Source organism: Dipodomys spectabilis, unplaced genomic scaffold, assembly GCF_019054845.1.
Source record: "Dipodomys spectabilis isolate Male_0828 unplaced genomic scaffold, ASM1905484v1 ptg000024l, whole genome shotgun sequence".
In the NCBI taxonomy this organism is placed as follows: domain Eukaryota; kingdom Metazoa; phylum Chordata; class Mammalia; order Rodentia; family Heteromyidae; genus Dipodomys; species Dipodomys spectabilis.
Genome location: NW_024870701.1, coordinates 22364529 through 22383191, shown reverse-complemented (window position 1 = coordinate 22383191; position 18663 = coordinate 22364529).

Genomic DNA, 18663 nt, shown 5'->3' with positions numbered 1-18663 from the left:
TTCAGCTCAAGGCTAGCGCTCTACCACTTGAGCTTTAGTGCTACTTCCAGCTTTTTCTGCTTATGTGGTGCTGAGGAATCGAACCCAGGGCCTCATGCATGCAAGGCAAGCACTCTACCACTGAGCTACCTTCCCAGCTCCAGTCAGCAGGATTTTCAAGGAAAACATTAAAGAAGGATTACTTGGTAAAGAGGGCTATTTAAAAGATATTTTTGAATGCATTGGGACAATTAGCACAGAAAGTTTCTTTTGTGGATGATATTCATTATTCACTTACAAATGTCCCCAGCTGTTGGAAGACTGGAAAGCTGAGTGAGATGTTATTTATCCGGAGTCTCTCATGATTAGACTGTTTGGGAAATGGAGGCCTGGAGAAATACACAACTCATAAATGTCTGAGTCAGAATTTGAATCCAGGTCTACTGGAGATCAATTCCCTACTTCTTGATGTATCCTCTATCTAAATTGATCTTTATTTCTCCCTCAGAGTCAACCACACTGAATCAATATCATTCATTGGAGAGCCTCAATTTTCAAATTGCTCTTTGCCTCTGTAGCCTATAGAGAAAAATGATTTTCCACAATAGAAACCAATGTTGTATCAAAAGGTTGAGAGAATCTTAAGATAATAGTGTAAGAAAAGAGATGTCAAAGTACTTGATAACTCTAAAAGTACTAAGGATTGCTAGATATAATTTTGTTCTAACAAGGGAGCAAACTTGGATGAGCAGATGGAGAGTTTATTGTCAATAAACAAGTTCCTAAGACCATACAGAGCTTTGAGAAAAGGGCAGGGACCTTTAGACTAAATAAATAATGATTAGTTAATGACTAAACCAAACAAGATCCTATGTTACTAGATGTTATTTCTGTTACATGTTAAGGGGAATGTACTCATCCATAAAAATTGAATCTACTAATCTACAAGGGAAAGTTTCTTTGCTTGCTTTTTCGATCATGATAGGAGTGGGGTAACATGTAACTATAGAGGTTATTTTGTATTTCTATTGCTTCTGCTATTAAAAATTAAGATTCCTTTATGGGCTAAAAATAATTTTTAAAATCATGCCTTAGTACTAAGCAATTAAAATATACAACTAAGCCTAAATCATATGAGCTGAGATGAATTAGAATCAATGTCCTTTTTCGATTAGGTACCAGAGCTGCTTGAGAACAAACTAATGAATAAACTGAGTACCTAGTGCCCCTAAGAGATGATTGTAGTGATATTCTGGCAATTTAGCACTCAAAGACCTGGAATCTGAATATCTGTGTGACTAAATAATTGTTCTATTTTTTTAGAATAGCTTCTGATCCATTCTTCTGGCAGAAATCTTTTTGAGAGAGAAGGTGATGAGAAAATACTTTCCCTCCCCATGGTAGGTCCTATTAAGCCACAAGGGAAGGGGAGAATGGAAGGCCTTCACTGACACCATATTTTGAGGTAGAATAAGGAGAAAATATGCCTAAAACATCTGATTTTTCCCCATGAACACCTATTTGCAAATATATGAAAATTCATATCTTTTGTGAATCAACTAACCAAATGAATACATTTTTGTTCACTTAGAGTGTTTTATAAATAGCAACAACTGGCAATTTCCATTCATAGACTTCTCCATATTCAATCTCATTTTTATCCTCAATTCTCATATCCAACCAATTACTGAAAACCGTAAATTATATTCATGAAATAGCCCTGAAGTGATCTCCTTTCAGTCTCTATTAATGCCAACTACATCAGAAAGGATCATCTCCAGTCAGTCATTTTGGGCTACTCTTATTTCTCCACCATACTCTGCCTCACCTTACTAATCTTTCTCATCAATCCATCATCCCAATAATCTATAGAACCCAATCACTCTCCTGCTCTGAGAGAGAATGAAATAACCTATCAAATGTACTCCTGTTCTTTCAGCACCATGTCATTCTACTGCCTTACTTTCCACTTTGAATCCACTGATTTTTCTCGGTATTGTGAAACTTCATGTATACAGTGATTATTGTATTTTCGAATTCCAGATCTTACTAAATTAGAATGCATTTACTGTATTTTCTCCATGTTTCGAGACCCAGATTTCTTACCTGGAATTAATCAGTCATTTGATTCGCATTCTTAGATATTTTCTTTCAAAACCTACCACTAGTTAACTGCTGACTCTTAAATAAGATATTCATACTTAATTTTCCCATTAGTGAAGCAAGAAATGATCCCTTTCATGTTCACAACACTTTGTATGTATTTTTGAGTCTTCCTTCTCATTATACTTATATTTTGTGCAAGTACTCCTTCAGATTATAAAATTGTAAGGAAAGGAACATGACTCATCATTGCATTTAGAAAGTGACCATTTGGCATTTCACCAATAGGAGGTGCTGTGTAGATATGCAGTGAGTCGTGATGGCTTTGAGTAAGCTCTGAACAAAAGCAGATGTCATCCTTTTGGCACCATTTCTTATGCTATAATAAGGACTCCTTCTGTTTACACATAAAACAGAAGAGTTTAATCACCCAAGCAATTTTTAACTTGATAATGAAGGCCATAAATTAATTTGTAAGCAAAATTAAAGAAGATGGGATGAAATGTAAAATAAAAAAATAATCAGAATCTTCCCAGGAAACAATATTCTTGACATCAAATCATGGCATTATGGAGCTCAGTTGTTTATTTGTTTCTAGGGCATCTCCTTGTTTTATGTCCTGAATAGCATTTCCCTAAATAAAACTGCATGAAACAAAATGCCATTATGATTTCTAACATTCATTTCCAGTGAAGTTCCTGTTAGGTTGTAGCCATAACTATGATGGAAGGGGTGTGAGGAGAGCCCGCTGCAGTAATAACTGTGTCTTCATACATCAAGCTGGGAGATTACAGGAGGAAAAGCATCTTCATAGAACAGGAAACTAACTGGAGGGGTACCACTCACCAGGAGAGTTTTAAAACAGGATAGGAAATGATCAGAATGGGACTGTTCTTATGACTGCAAAGTTAGGGAAAAGGTAGGTCACCTCCTATGTATATAATCTGGAAATCCAATGATTTTTTTTCCTTTTGTATAACTGCTTTCAACAGGCACAGTAGGCTTTGCTCTGTGTTAGCAGCTTACTTATGAAAACAAGAGAGGTGAATTTGTTTTAAAGCCATACAAATATCCTTATTCTCTAGCATACATATAAATCTCAAAGCTCAAGGGCAAGATACCAAAATGGCAGCCTTCTAAAGAGAATGTTATTGTTCTTTCTTTTCATTCCATGGCTAAATCATAAAAAAAAAAAAAAAACAAGTTTCTAAAAATGTTCTCAGGTTATTCTGAGATTCACCTACTACCTGGATATTTCCTTAACTCATAACTCTTGTTTTCTAGTTTGCTAAATGTACTTTCTACTTTTAATATTGCCTTTATCTAATACAATATCACTTATGATTTGAAATACCCATGGGCCATATCATGCTCTGACTTCAATATACTTACATATTCTCTACTGCCTAGAGAAGAAAGTTCAAACTGTGGTGGTGGCAGTCCACTCAAGGCTTGTTAAGATCTTATCTTTCAAAATCTCCTTTCTTCCCTCATATTCACTGTTCCTCAAGATTATTTTAGGTTCCAGAAATATTGGTCTATTTCCAGACACACCATACTCCTTCCTACCAAACTCATTCCTATAGCTTACATGTAGAATGGTGATAAGACAGAAACTTAAATATGAGTTACAGCTTGCCTTTCCTTTGCCTGAATATGACTTCTTCTCATTTATCTTATTGAAAGTTAATGTTCTTACAAAGATCTAAGGAGCTTTAGCCCTTGCCCTTCCTAACATTCTGACCTTATCTAATGTCACTTTTCCCAATTTGCTTGCGGTTCCTTGAACTTGCTTGCCTCAGGGCATTGGTAAGGGCTTTTCTCTTCTCTTGGAAGGGTGTAGGTCTAAAAAATACCAGTGGCTCCACCTTACAAGTTTTCATTGTCTGCTCAAAAGACCTTTTATTACAGAGCTAACCTTCCTTATCCCAGTCATAGAATATGTTTATGTTTACTGTTCCTCTTTCTGCCATCAGAATATTTATCCTATCAAGCAGATGACCAATTTTGTTCATGTCTTTATACACCCAATACAAAGATTTATCAAATAACATGTGCTCAACATTTTTTTTATTGTGAAAATACTGTACAGAGGGGTTACAATTACATGGGCAAGACAGTGAGTACATTTCTTATCAAGCATTGTAGCCTCCTCCTTTGTTTACCCTTCCCATCCCTTCCCATCCTCCCCCCCCCCCCGCCCCCACCCAATCCTCCCCCTCACCCCAAGTTGTAAAGTTCGTTTTTGACATGACAACTTGTACTTCTCATTGTTGGAACAGGTCCACCTGTATCCTTATTTAAACGACTTGTTTTTCCCCTTCCCCTCCACAAATTATACCGACATCAAATACAGTGAAAGCAGGGGTTATACTGTGCGGGAGGGGTGCTCAACATTTTTTAAAAATAAGTATTTTTCCTTGCCTTCTCTTAATATTTATCTCCTTAACCGTTACTCATTACCACAAAGCACAAACCATGCATCACCTCACCTATGAAACCTCTTCCCCTACTCTGTTATTATATTGCTACTCTTTCTACATATGTCTATTGTGTATGTGTGTGTTGTTTTAAATTTGATGTTTCACTTTGATCACCTGCAGTTAGATTGAAATCTTTGATGGAGAGATCATATGTTTGTTTGTTATTTCCTTTGGTCAAATATAAGACCTTCAGGAAGTCTTATTTTTAATTGAGTAGAATGATTTGTGGATATGCTCAAGTAGGGATCAGATTGTTTCAAATGTCTACTTGATTGACCAAACCTGTAACAGCCACCTCTTCTTCCTTTCCTGTGAAGCATGTGAAATTACAGAGAACTAAGAAAAGAATATGGACAGAAGCAGTCTTTCCAGCAGTGGGTAATCAGTACAACCCTATGACTGATAGCTCCTGGAGAAACCCAAAGCTAGGGTATGTGGAAGGGAACAATGGCCACTAAGAATCTCTGTAAAGCAGATATCTATCCTGAAAGGCACTGGCAATATTTTAATCACCCTCCCCCAAACAAAACAAAACAGTTCCATATTCAGAAACCTTGATGACTGTAATGTAAAAAACACTGGGCTGGCCGTAGGGGACAAAGAGGAATAAATGTCAGAATACCTGAGGCTATAGGGATGCAGCAATGAGCATCTGTTTCTGATTAGCTGCCAGATCTTCAATAAAATCTGGCTGAGTGATGGGGGAGCATAGGAAAGGCCTTTTTTATCTCCTCCTAGAACTACTGAAAGGATAGACAGCTTATGTTCTGGATTCTAACTTTCTCGTGCTAGGGTAGATTCCAGACAGTTTAATTGTGTGTGCAGGGAATTATACAAGTGGAAATTCTAGAAAGCACAGAGGCCTTTTAGTAGTGAGGGTGACTCTCCTAGTGTGGGAACCAGTATTATCATCACCTTTATTATCTGCTATCTTACCAACTGCTAATCTGTAGAGGCAAGATGTTTTTCACTCTTCTATTGTTAGAATTTAAAGAGATAAGAAATCAGCCCTGAATATTACAAGTATATCTTCATTTTGAAGCCATACTGATATCATTGTACAAAGAGTTCAAGACCTATAACAAGAAGTCAACCCATTCTCTGAAGAATGCCATTACATATTGGATGTGAGAAACAACCTATTCTAGAGTTATATGCTTTTCCCATTTTTAATGTATTATATTAGTAAAAGAGTAAGAATAATATTAGGATTTGGGAAAAATCACAAAAAATAAATGAGGGCTGAGGGCAATGGAAAAGGATAGAAACTTTGGATTTCAAAAGACTACTACCACCACCACCACCACCAACAACAACAACAAAAACAACAGAAAGCAAAAACAAAATCAACTATAATAGCAACACCACCAAAGTGGTTGCCGTTGTGACTTTTAGAAAAGATATTTCCAGAAAAAAAAAAGAAAAAAAACTAGTTATGAAGAAAGACTCTGCAAGTAGTTTTCCCTCAGGAAAGAATGAAAACTTGTTTATAAAAAGAATACTTTGCATGTTGCTCTGGTAGAATCAGAATATACGCAGGAAGATAGCATGTTTCAAAATATCTACATTTGGTTTGGGTAGTAAGAGACAGAGGACGGAAGAAAGTCCCCCAGCCAAAAAGTTGCTAAAGTTGCTTTTAGAGTAGTATGCTGTTCTGGTTTCATCCTTGTTAAAACAAATGCTAATTTTGTTTTTAGACTGCCAGTATACAGGGAAGTGATCTGAATCCTCTATACCTTTGAGAGATTTTTATCCTTTACATATTCCAATTCAACTTAAAATATTGTGCAATTGCCAAACCTCATCTTTAAAATATGTGCTTATCATTCAACTCAGGGTAACATTAGCACACTGAAAACTGCATTCTAATTAATAAATCAGAGCCCTAACCACTGAAACATCACTCACACATAAGAGATGGCAATAGTGAGAACCATTAAAAATAGTAGCATGCTGTCACCCTTCCAGGAAATATGGAAATATGCCTTTTCGGGGTTATTGGCCTACATTATTTATCAATGTTTGGCTTTAATATATGAATTTACTCAACATTGAATGAATATCATATTTCTCCTAGAAGATGCAGCATTAATTTGTGAATCTGGACAAACTGTCAATAGGATAACAAGCCCACAAGGGGAGTATGCAATCAATAATTCGTATCTAGTGATTTTTTCCCTTAGGTTGTTTTAGGGAAATAGTGCCTTTTTGCTTTCATGCTTGCTCATAAACACAAAGTAAGCAGAAGCAAACAGAAATTACAGGCACAAGAAAGGAAATGATAGAATAATTTAACAAAACAATAAACCAATAAAAAATACCTTTGGTCTGGCTAGATGAGACTTCATAAGTACAAGGGACAAGTTTTACCAATGTATTAAAAATCTGGGAGTCAATTTTTATTCTGTATGAAAACCAATGCATAAGCTCCAAGTAAATGGGAATAAAACAAACAAAAAGATCGGTTCTTGGAGAAGAAAAATCATTGAATATTTGGAAAAAAACCTAAGGTACTACATTATAATATAGGAAAGAAATCAACTAAGTCCTGATTCTATGACTTCTACATTCTATTGTTGTTGGTCATTGGACTTGAACTTGAGGCCTGTATTTGTGTTCTTTTTCTCAAGGCTACCACTCTACCAATCTGACCCATAGTACCACTTCCAGTTTTTAGGTGGTTAATTTTAGATAAGAGTCTCATGGACTTTCCTGCCTGGGCTGGCTTTGAACCATGATCCTCAAATCCCAGTCTCTTGAGTAGCCAGCATCACAAAGCATGAGCCACCAGTGCCCTGCTTACATCCTTTGACTTGATTCTTTCCTCCTCTATTTTTTCCTTCTCACCAAATAGTTAATCTGTGACTTGTATTTCTGGTTTTTTTTTTCATCCATGTTCATGTTCCTCAGACAACTTTGCCTCTTGTGGTTATAGTTAAGCTTCAAAATCAGGGTGCTCAGCCTAAATTTTGAATTTCCAACCTAATGCTCATATTATCTTTGTTTTGTTTTGTTTTTATTTAAACATGACAAAAACTGAGGGGTTACAATTACTTAAAGTCAGGCAAAGAGTACATTTCCTTTTAGAGAACATCACCCCTTTGCCCCCCACCCCCGCCCGCCTCTCAGTTTTACCCTCTCATCCTACCTACATGTTGTATAGTTCATTTTCAACAGTGTCCAGTATGTACTTGCTGCATTTGTTTATTCTTTGTGCCTCTATTTCTGTGCCTCCCCTTATACTCCCAAAGACTTTTAGACAAACATTACCTTTCTTGTATTTACTGGTTATTCCATATACAAAACTACATACTTCAACTCTAGATAACTCTCATCACAGCTCTACTTAGATTAACTCTCTATATTTTTAACAGTCTTAATTCCACTATTCTAATTACCCACATTTCTTTCTTTCTTTTTTTTCTTTTTCTTTTTCTTTTGTTCTGCCAGTTCTGAGGCTTGAACTCAGTGCCTGGGCTCTGTCCCTGAGCCTGTCTGTGCTCAAGGCTAGCATTCTACCATTAGAGCCACAGTACCATTTCTGGTTTTTTTCTGAGTAGTTCATTGGAGATAAGAGTCTCACCAACTTCTTCGAAAAACTTAACAAAATTGACAGACCCTTAGCAAATCTTATCAGAAAAAGAAGAGAACACACCCAAATTAATAAACTCAGAGATGAGAATGGAAACATCACCACGGAAACAACCAAGATTCAGAACATTATAAGGGAATACTTCTCAAAACTTTATGCTAATAAGTTTGAGAACTTGACAGAAATGGACCTCTTCCTAGCAAATATTGACATGCCAAAACTAAACCAAGATGAGGTAAACTATCTTAACAGGCCCATATCAAGCATTGAAATAGAAACAGCAATAAGAGACCTCCCAGCTAAGAAAAGTCCAGGACCAGATGGTTTTACAGCGGAATTTTACAAGGCCTTCAAAGCAGAGCTCACACCAATTCTCCTCCAAATCTTCAATGAAATTGAAAGAGAAAGCTCACTACCGAACACATTCTATGAAGCCATCATAACCCTCATCCCAAAACCAGGCAGGGACTCATCAAAGAAACAGAACTATAGACCCATTTCTTTGATGAACATTGATGCAAAACTTCTCAACAAAATTTTGGCCAACCGACTTCAACAATTCATCCAAAAAATCATACACCACGATCAAACAGGATTCATTTCAGGGATGCAAAGCTGGTTCAATATACGCAAATCAATTAATATTATTCATCACATCAACAGGAGCAAGAATAAGAACCACATGGTTATCTCAATAGACGCAGAAAAAGCATTCGACAAGATCCAACACCCCTTTATGATGAAGGTTTTGGAAAAATTAGGAATCCATGCAACATTACTCAATACAATAAAGGCTGTATATGACAAACCTACAGCCAGCATTATACTCAATGGTGAAAAACTAAAGCCATTTCCCCTTAACTCAGGAACAAGACAAGGATGCCCACTCTCTCCACTTCTCTTCAATCTAGTATTAGAATGCCTAGCTACAGCAATAAGACAAGATGCAGACATAAAGGGGATCCAAATAGGGAAAGAAGAAACAAAACTCTCCCTCTTTGCAGATGACATGATCTTATATTTAAAGAATCCCATAGACTCCACTCCCAAATTACTCAACCTGATTCAAAACTTTGGCAAAGTAACAGGTTATAAAATTAACCCCCAAAAATCAATGGCTTTTCTGTATGCCAACAATGAGAAAAGTATGGCTGAAATTAGGAAAGCAACTCCATTTGTAATAGCCCCACAAAAAATAAAATACCTAGGAATTAACTTAACTAAAGAAGTGAAGGACCTCTATGATGAAAACTTTAAAATCTTGAAAAAGGAAATCAACACAGAACTTAAAAAATGGCAAAACCTCCCATGCTCCTGGATTGGAAAGATTAACATCGTGAAAATGGCAATACTTCCCAAGGCTATCTACAAATTCAACGCAATACCTATCAAAATTCCACCCTCATTCTTCAAGGAAATAGAAGAGGCAATCCAAAAATTCATATGGAACAATAAAAGACCCCGAATAGCAAAAACGCTCCTCAACGGAAAGAACACTGCTGGAGGAATATCAATACCAAATTTCAAACTCTACTATAAAGCCATAGTAATCAAAACAGCTTGGTATTGGCATAAGAACAGACCTCAGGACCAATGGAATAGAATTGAAAACCCAGAAATGAACCTACAGACCTATAGCCATCTAATCTTCGATAAGGGAGCTAAAACAATAGAATGGAAGACAGACAGCCTCTTCAGTAAATGGTGCTGGCAAAACTGGTTAACTACATTTAGAAAACTAAAGCTAGGTCCTTATATATCACCCTGCACCAGAATCAACTCCAAATGGATCAAAGACCTTGAACTCAAAGCAGACACTCTGAAAACATTACAGGATGGAATAGGAGAAACCCTAGGTCTCCTTGGCTCAGGCCGAAATTTTCTGAATAGAGACCCGGAAACACAACAAATCAAAGAAAGGTTGGACAAATGGGATTGCATAAGGTTGCAGAGCTTCTGCAGGGCAAATGACATGGCTAGCAAGATCAATAGAAAGCCCACGGATTGGGAGAAGATCTTTACTAGCCATACAACGGACAAGGGTCTCATATCTAAAATATACTTGGAACTCAAAAAATTAAACCACCCAACAACAAATCCTCAAAGAAACAACTGCCCAATAAGTAAGTGGGCGAAAGACTTAAAGAGAAGCTTCTCTGAAGAAGAAAGAAGGATGGCCAATAGACACATGAAGAAATGTTCAACATCCCGAGCCATAAAAGAAATGCAAATCAAAACAACATTGAGATATCACCTCACTCCAGTTAGAACAGCAAAAATCAAGAACTCTAACAACAACAGATGCTGGCGGGGATGTGGACAGAAAGGAACCTTACTTCATTGTTGGTGGGAATGTAAACTTGCTCAACCACTTTGGAAAGCAGTATGGAGGTTCCTCAAAAGACTTCACATAGAACTCCCCTATAACCCAGCAATCCCACTTTTGGGCATTTACCCTAATGTTTACAAAAAAGACCACACTAAAGCTACCAGCACAACTATGTTTATTGCAGCATTATTTACCATAGCTAAGATATGGAACCAACCCAGATGCCCCTCAGTAGATGAATGGATCAAGAAAATGTGGTATATATACACAATGGAATTCTATGCCTCCATCAGAAAGAATGACATTGCCCCATTTGCTAGGAAATGGAAAGGCTTGGAAAAAATTATATTAAGTGAAGTAAGCCAGGCCCAAAGAAACATAGGTCCCATGGTTTCCCTTATTTGCAATATCTAGTATAGGTATGAGTCAAGCGGAAAAAGTCAGATAATGTGATGTTAGGAAAACGAACCCTCAAATATGTATTTTAATGTTTTTGTTTCTTTCATGCATGTGCTTCTAACGAATTTATAAGATTATTTCTTTGTTGCTTTGTATGTCCCTCCCCCATAGTGTAACCCCTGCTTTCACTATATTTGATGTCAGTATAACATGTGGAGGAGACGGGGACAAACAAGTCGTTTAAGGATTCAGGTGGACCTGTTGCAACAATGAGAAGTACAAAATGTCATGTCAAAACCAGCTTTACAATGTCGGAGTGGGGGGGGGGGTTGATTGAGTGGGGGGGAGGGGGGAGGGTGGGAAGGGAAGTGAAGGGTAAACAAAGGAGGAGGCTGCAATGCTTGGTAAGAAATGTATGCATTATCCTGCCCATGTAATTATAACCCCTCTGTACAGTATGTTCTCAAATAAAATAAAATAAAATTAAAAAAAAAAAGTCTCACCAACTTCTCCTGCCTTAGCTTGTTTCGAACAGTGATTCTCAGATCTCAGCCTCTGGAGCAGCACCAGGCTTTACACACACACACACACACACACACACACACACACATAAAGTAAGACTTATCGCTTACTCTGGAACTACAAGAATTTGAGGCGTACACATAAGAAAAAAATCACAATGATTACAGAGCCTTTGCTTATAAGACCAGATTTGGGAACATGGTTTGGACCAGAATCTGAAATAATGTGGCTGTCCTACATTCTTATACCCATACCCCTCAACTACATATTAAAGATGACAGGGAACACTGCTGACTTTGCTGTCAGGCATTTTCATGCTTCCAGTCTGCCAAAGAAACACATTAAATAAAACATGAGGAGAATATAATGCCAGGTAAGTATACAACTAATGATTCATATCATCTTGGGCAAGTGATGCAGCCCGGTAGGGAAATGTGGACTATTGAGTAGCACGTTGAACTCCTATTAACTCACTTGTATAAAATTCAATTCTTCCCATGAAAGCGAATGAGTAATGCCAGCAACTTCTTCTCTGGTACCTACCATAGAGGATAGAAAGTATTGGGGGTAAATACCTATTATACTAGATTGGAAAGAAGAGATACACGAAGAATGATTTTCCCTTCAGAAAAATGTACTTTTATGCATGTCTTTCTTTGTCTTGATGTAAATGTGTTCATGTCAGCTGAATTACTGCCAACTTGAATTTGACCACAAGTTCAAATTTAACTTTGACCACAAATGAAAAAGAAAAAGAAAAAAGAAAATAGGCCTTCAAAGAGCCAGTAAAATTTTCCTCCAGATTATAAACCTAAAGAGGTTTGGGAAAAAGTTTTTGTTATGGTTTGGGCCTGAAAATGTCCTATAAATGTTATTTCCCATCAAATGACACTCTTGGGAGGTGGTCAATCCTTTAGGAGATGGGGTGTAGTCAAATCCCTAGAGACAGTTCCTTGAAGAGGTATAGCTCCACTACTGTTTGCCTCTCTCTCTCTCTCTTTGCTTCTCAGAATTCATGATGTCAGTAGCTTTTCTGTTAAACATGCTGCCCACCATAATATTCACAAATCCACAGCCATGGAGCCAAGCGACCATGGACTGAAACCTCCAAAACCATAAATGCAAATAAATGTTTCCTCCTTTAAGTTGTTTATCTTGAATGCTCTTTCATGGCAATGAAAAGTTGCTGAACACAACTGAGAATTCTAGGAAAAGTGGAATCACTTGGACCAATGTAAAGCAAGCACTACAGTGAGGCCTCACTGCAGGACAAGCAAGGATTGCATCAAAAGCAAGTTGTAGATGCTCACTCAATGCATCGGTTTACAGGGTGAGATCCCCGGGCAAGCCAGCAGTTTTAACGTCTCTTGAAAGATTGCCCTCAGCTGATAGTTGTGCTCTTCATGCTAACATTGCTGCCTTAGCTTTCTGTCATTTTGTTTGTTTGTTTAGTTTTAGGACAACTCAGTATTTTCCATGCATCTGCTTTTCTCCATCTTGAGAAAAGTTCATTTTGGTGAAGATGAGGACTATGCAAAATGAATACACACTGGCATATCGAAGCTAGAAAGATCGACATTTCTAAGATCACAAAGGTATAATGCAATCATTTCATAAAAATCTTATAGAAAGTGTTTTCTTTTGACCTGTTTTCAGCGTCTTCTTTCTTAACGCACTGAAAAATTGAGAGTTTGCAATAGTTGGACACTGAGCATTGCCTCCTTCTTGTATGGAACATGTCATTCTTTCCATCGCAAAGGGCTGTGTCTGGCAGAGATGCTGCCTTTGATGTGTACGGAGGACTATCCCTGGGGGGAAAAGACATTTGACAGGCACATATTTTAGCAATGTTTTTCAGGTAAAAATTTCATCCATAAAATTGTATTAACATTTCAAACATGAGACCCTCCAGAATCAAAGATGCAGTCTCCAGAAAGAGAGAGGAAGAGAGAGAGAGAGAGAGAGAGAGACAGAGACAGAGACAGAGAGACAGAGAGAGAGGGAAAGAGAGAGGGACAGAGGGAGGGAGGGAGGGAGGATATAAGGGAGAGAGGGAGGGATTCTTCCTGCGTTGTAGAGAGCAAATCTCTTTCTGGGGCAGAGAGAACATGATTTTCTCCAAATTCTTTAACCATGTTCCTGACCTCCATTTCAAAGGCAAACTTTTAAGAAGCTGAGGGAGTCTGCTATAGCTGGGTGATGAAGGAGGGAGGGTAGAGACAGAAAGACAAAAATGCCCCAGTATTATAATTTTCATCTGGAGGACAGAAAGAGAAACCAAAACAAAATGAAAATGTTGGCCTAAGATCTATGTGGAATCATTTAGAAAATCTGAAAATAAATCACAATCACAGTGAAGCATGAGACCAGAGACATAGCAAACTTTTAGCCCTGCACAGCATTGCTATGAATCTATTCAGGATTCAGAATTGTCCATTTTTTAATTTTATTTGAGTGCATTTTAAATAACAAACTTGTCTAGCAGAAGATTACTTTATAACGGGATGTGAATCAGTTGAAAGAATGTGGCTGTCAAGAACAAATATCCAGAATATCAAATGAGTAAGGAAGGAATAATGCTAAAGTATAGACAACCAGAGATTACTGGAGAGATCCCAGAGAATATTATACAAAGAAAGCTGTTCTGCTGTTGTAGAAGTGACAGGTAACACACATACATACACATACACACACACACACACACACACATGCATCAGTGCAGGGTTTGGTTACTACTCATAATGTGAAAGTTTATTTAATATTTTTGACATCTATTATGATAAACTTATATTTTTATCTGCCTGATTGAATTCAAGAGAGAAAAATTGATCATACTTAAAGTTAGTTAAATAAACACAGGTGACATTTGTTTTACAATTTTATTATAACTTGAATACACTACCCAGTTCTCACTAAATACTCCCTTTATTTAAGTAGATGTTTTGGTACTGTGTGGTCATAACAGGGAAGGCTGCTAACAGAGAAGGCAAGAGTAGCATATGTTAGTGGAAATAATCACTTTGGCTGCCATTCATAGAATGCCTAATGTATGCCAAACACTGCTGAGAAATTTGCATACATTACTGCTCATCCTCATAAATGTGTCATGTAGGTATTATTATTTCTGGTAATACCTATTGGTCTTCTAAATGTCTACTGGCTTGTGCTTCCAGCAGCTTTCCTTCACTGTATAAATATTTACATTGGGTCCTTAGCAGTTGCCAAACACTGTTTGAGTTTCTGTTCTTTTTCAGTGTATAATGTCACAAATAATAAACAAGTGAGGTCATGTCTGCTAGTGGCAATGCTACATAGAAAATTACAAAAGGGTAATGGAGAATAAGAAAGTTGGTTAAGTAAGAGTAGCAAGCAGACAAAGAGTCTTTCAGAAATGAGATATTGTATAAGCCTGATAGGGTTAAATAAATTGAATCAACCATGCAAAAGAGAGTCTTCTGAGAAAGGTGAGTAGTTAGATCAATAATACCTTTTTGGAAATAGAATACTTTTGTCCCCTCAAATATGATCTATTTTAAAGGACCATTTCCACTACTTTAGAGTAAATCTGTTTTTCCATTGTCTCTGCAGTTCAATAAGGGGCACAATACCCCGACATCTCAAAGGCATTTCTTCCTGATGCTCAAGAAATCACAAATTTTTGTCTTGCATCAGTTTCCCTAGGTAATGTTTTAACAGGATACATTGACTATCTCTGAGAAGTACTTGGAGTCCATTTCTCTTCATCTCTGCTAAAGTGGCCTCACTTTGACCATAATAGATCACAACTGGAGACTATCCAGGTATTTTCTGTGGTAAACAAATTGTAGTTCATTCATACTGCATAGTACTAATCAGTGAGAAAAATGAATAAAATATTGATTTACACACTTGGATAAATCTCCAGAAAATTATGCCGAATGAAAACAGCCCACCCCCAAATACTATACTCAAAAGATTCTGTTTGTACCCTGTTTTTGAAGTAACAAATTTGAGAAGGGAGAACAGCTTCATCATTGTCACTAGTTAAGATTGGGAGGTGGGGACAGGAAGCAGTAAACCTGAGAAGAAATCGTTATGACTGTGTTCCATACGTGGACTGTTCAGAAGAATGAGACAAGGATGCTGAAAATGCTCCATTCTCAGGGCCTGAGCAAGAAAGGGCCGCTTAAGGTTTAGGTTGAATCAAAGAGACAAAGAACATCTACTGTATCCCCTTCCGTATACCAGGATGGCAAGAATAGTATAACAACAGACAGTACAAAATATGAGGAAGGAACTCTTTCATGACACCGATTTTCCAGATTAGTAAAAACTATACTTCTCTGAGACAGACAGGAAAAAAAGAAAACCCCAAACTAAGACCTACCTTATACCCCAAATTCAAAGCAAATTTAGAAGAATTGAAGTATATCAACATCTCTGTGTAAATAATTTTCACCTCACTGTTGACTGTTCTATTCAAAATATCTTGCACTCAATTAAATGTTGAAGATATAGAAGCAAACAAGTATAACCAAGTCATTACCAAGAGACAATGCCATCCTCAGACTCAGAATTGGAGGTGGCTCTAATGTGGAATTTTAAAACAGGGGTCTTAACATTGTCCAGGGTGAGCTCATTAATTAATCTATCTGAAAAGAAAGGCAATATGCAGGAACAGATGAGAAATCTTGGCTAGGAGATGGGATTTTAATAGAAAGGCAAGTAGAAATTTCAGAATTGGAAAATATAATAGGGATAAAAACATTTTCTGGTGATGAGCTTATTATTAGGTTCCTTAAAGTTCAGGGAAAAATTAAGAAACTTTAACATACTTTCCTGTGAATTATTACAGCAATGAAAACATGCTATGAAAAGAAAAATAATGGAACAGAAAAGTAAAAGCTAGTAGGCCTGGATTGTCAGTACTGAGACATCCACTAGCATTCTCTGAGTTCTGAGAAATTACCAGGCTTTTTGTTTGTTCATGCTAGGGAATGGGGCTCATCCTGTGATTCCCACATTTCTAGAAATAGAACACCATATGATGTTTCCTTGTTTGGAGTTATGTCGTTAGACCCCTACATTTCTAAGGTTGGATATTCTGCTTTTATCAACAGCATTCTAGGATTTAGTTATTACTTCCAAACTATCGCTACCTCTAACACTCTGAACAAATGTGGTGTCCTCTTTAGAACTCAGGTTTCCCATACCTAAGTGGATGAAGTTGTACTTAACTGCTTTTGTATTACTCCTTCCCCAGACTAAAGAACTATTTGCCAATCTTCAAATGGACAGATGGATGTTTTGTGGTTTACCCAAAAGCTGATTTCACCATTACTCTCCAGAACAAGATGGACTGGCCTCTCAAATTGCTGTGCTGCTGGAACTCTTGCTCACACTAATAGGAATTACACATAAGCATCTCAGAGATAATGGAGCCGTCAATCTCTTTTATGAACCGTGACAAGTATCCAAGGAATGGCGAATTTTAAAGTAAACACCCAACATTTCAGCACAGAATCAGCAAGATCCGTTCTAAATCTCTTCCACTGCATGTCCAGCCCATCCCCCTTCCCAAATCAAAACGTCCATGACATTGATCCCTGTCTCAGGCACCTGTTGGCAGAGTCGATTGAGAAGAAGGTAACGGCCGAATAAGAGTGTACTAAGTCTGGAAATAAAATCCAAATGGTTAATAACCTTCCTCTCTGGTTTCAGATTCCTGCTAATCAGATAATTGCAGATTAAAGGACTCCTTCTGTCTTTTTGAAGTCATAGCAAAGGCATTCAAGCATCTCTGTTGATCCTCAGAGCAGAGGGCTGAGAGGAAATATCATCTGATGGGAGCTTGTGAGATGCATTTCCTGGTGCCATAGCAGACCAAACAAGTCTTAGAGTCTGCTCTCTGTGTGGTGGCTGAACTGCATTTGAGCCTTTGCACTGCTAAGCCACCATTCTAGCTGCAGCTAACTAATCACAAAAACATTTTAAATGAGCCTTCAGTGAAATGTTTCTGATATGGCATGGAGGAGCCTGTCTTGGGGTTTCGCTCACCTCGGTCAGATTATGGATTCATTTTGGGGTCATAGTATTCTCAAGAGGGCAAGGGTTTTAGAAATACTTTTGCCTTACTCTATCACTTTCCAAAAATTGTACAAACAAACCATGGCTTGTTAGGTAATAGCTTCATTCCTAAGGAATGAGAACATGCCCATACATTTTAAACTATGAGAATAAAAATAAATATTTTCTAGTACACCCATGATAAAGAAGAAAATTAAATTAATCCAATGCTCTTTCCTTGCCAGGTCATTTCAGCTAAATTTACTTTAAGTGAATGTAAAAGTAAAAGAGAGAGAGAGAATGAATTTCAGGAGAATTTTTCCTACAAAGTGTGGAGATGCACTGCAGACTGAGATGGATGAATGGCAAGCCACTGAGGTATGCCTGTGAATGGGCTGAGGACTACCTGAAGTTTCCCATACAATGGATCACTAGGACTAGTGTTCCCATTTATCCTATTAGCTACCTGTTACCATGGCATCTGAGGTCAGATCTAACTTTTTATTGTTTTCCTTTTTTTTATTTTATTAGAAAACCTTCATGATGTTGTTCTACTGTGGAAAACTAAGGAATACACTTGTTTTAGTTGTAAGGAAGCTGGGCTACTATGGATATTTTAACCCCAAGTCCCAAAGGAGAGAAAAAGACAACATCATTGCTTAAATAAAAATAAACTATATAATTTAAGATGATTTGGGATATATAAACTGAAGATAAAAGGCATTCTTTATCATGTAGGGGTATTCTAAAAGTTAGAATTAGTTTTCATATACTTGTTCCACAAGATATCTACTGTTCTTTCTTTTCCAAGAAAACATTTTATTCTAGTATCTATTAGATATTAATGAATACATAAAAGTGTTTTAAAGAGTGCTATCCTTGGATGGTACTGTAGAAAAATAGAAAGAACTTGGAAGGAAAGGGTCTTAGCTTTAGTATAACATCTAATTTACCATTAGCTGAAAATTAATAAATTCGTATGGATAAAAAACAATGAGATATCAATAGTATTATTGGGTGCATCTTCTGTTTGGCAATTTACCAATACATTTAATCAAAAATCCTCTTAAAATTCTCATTAGCTACAAGCTGATTCGTGTGTGTGTGTGTGTGTGTGTGTGTGTGTGTGTGTGTGTGTGTGTGACCAAAAAGATCACAGATTTGTCCTAGGTCAGTAATTTATGTGGCTGAGCCTGGATTTGAACCCATCA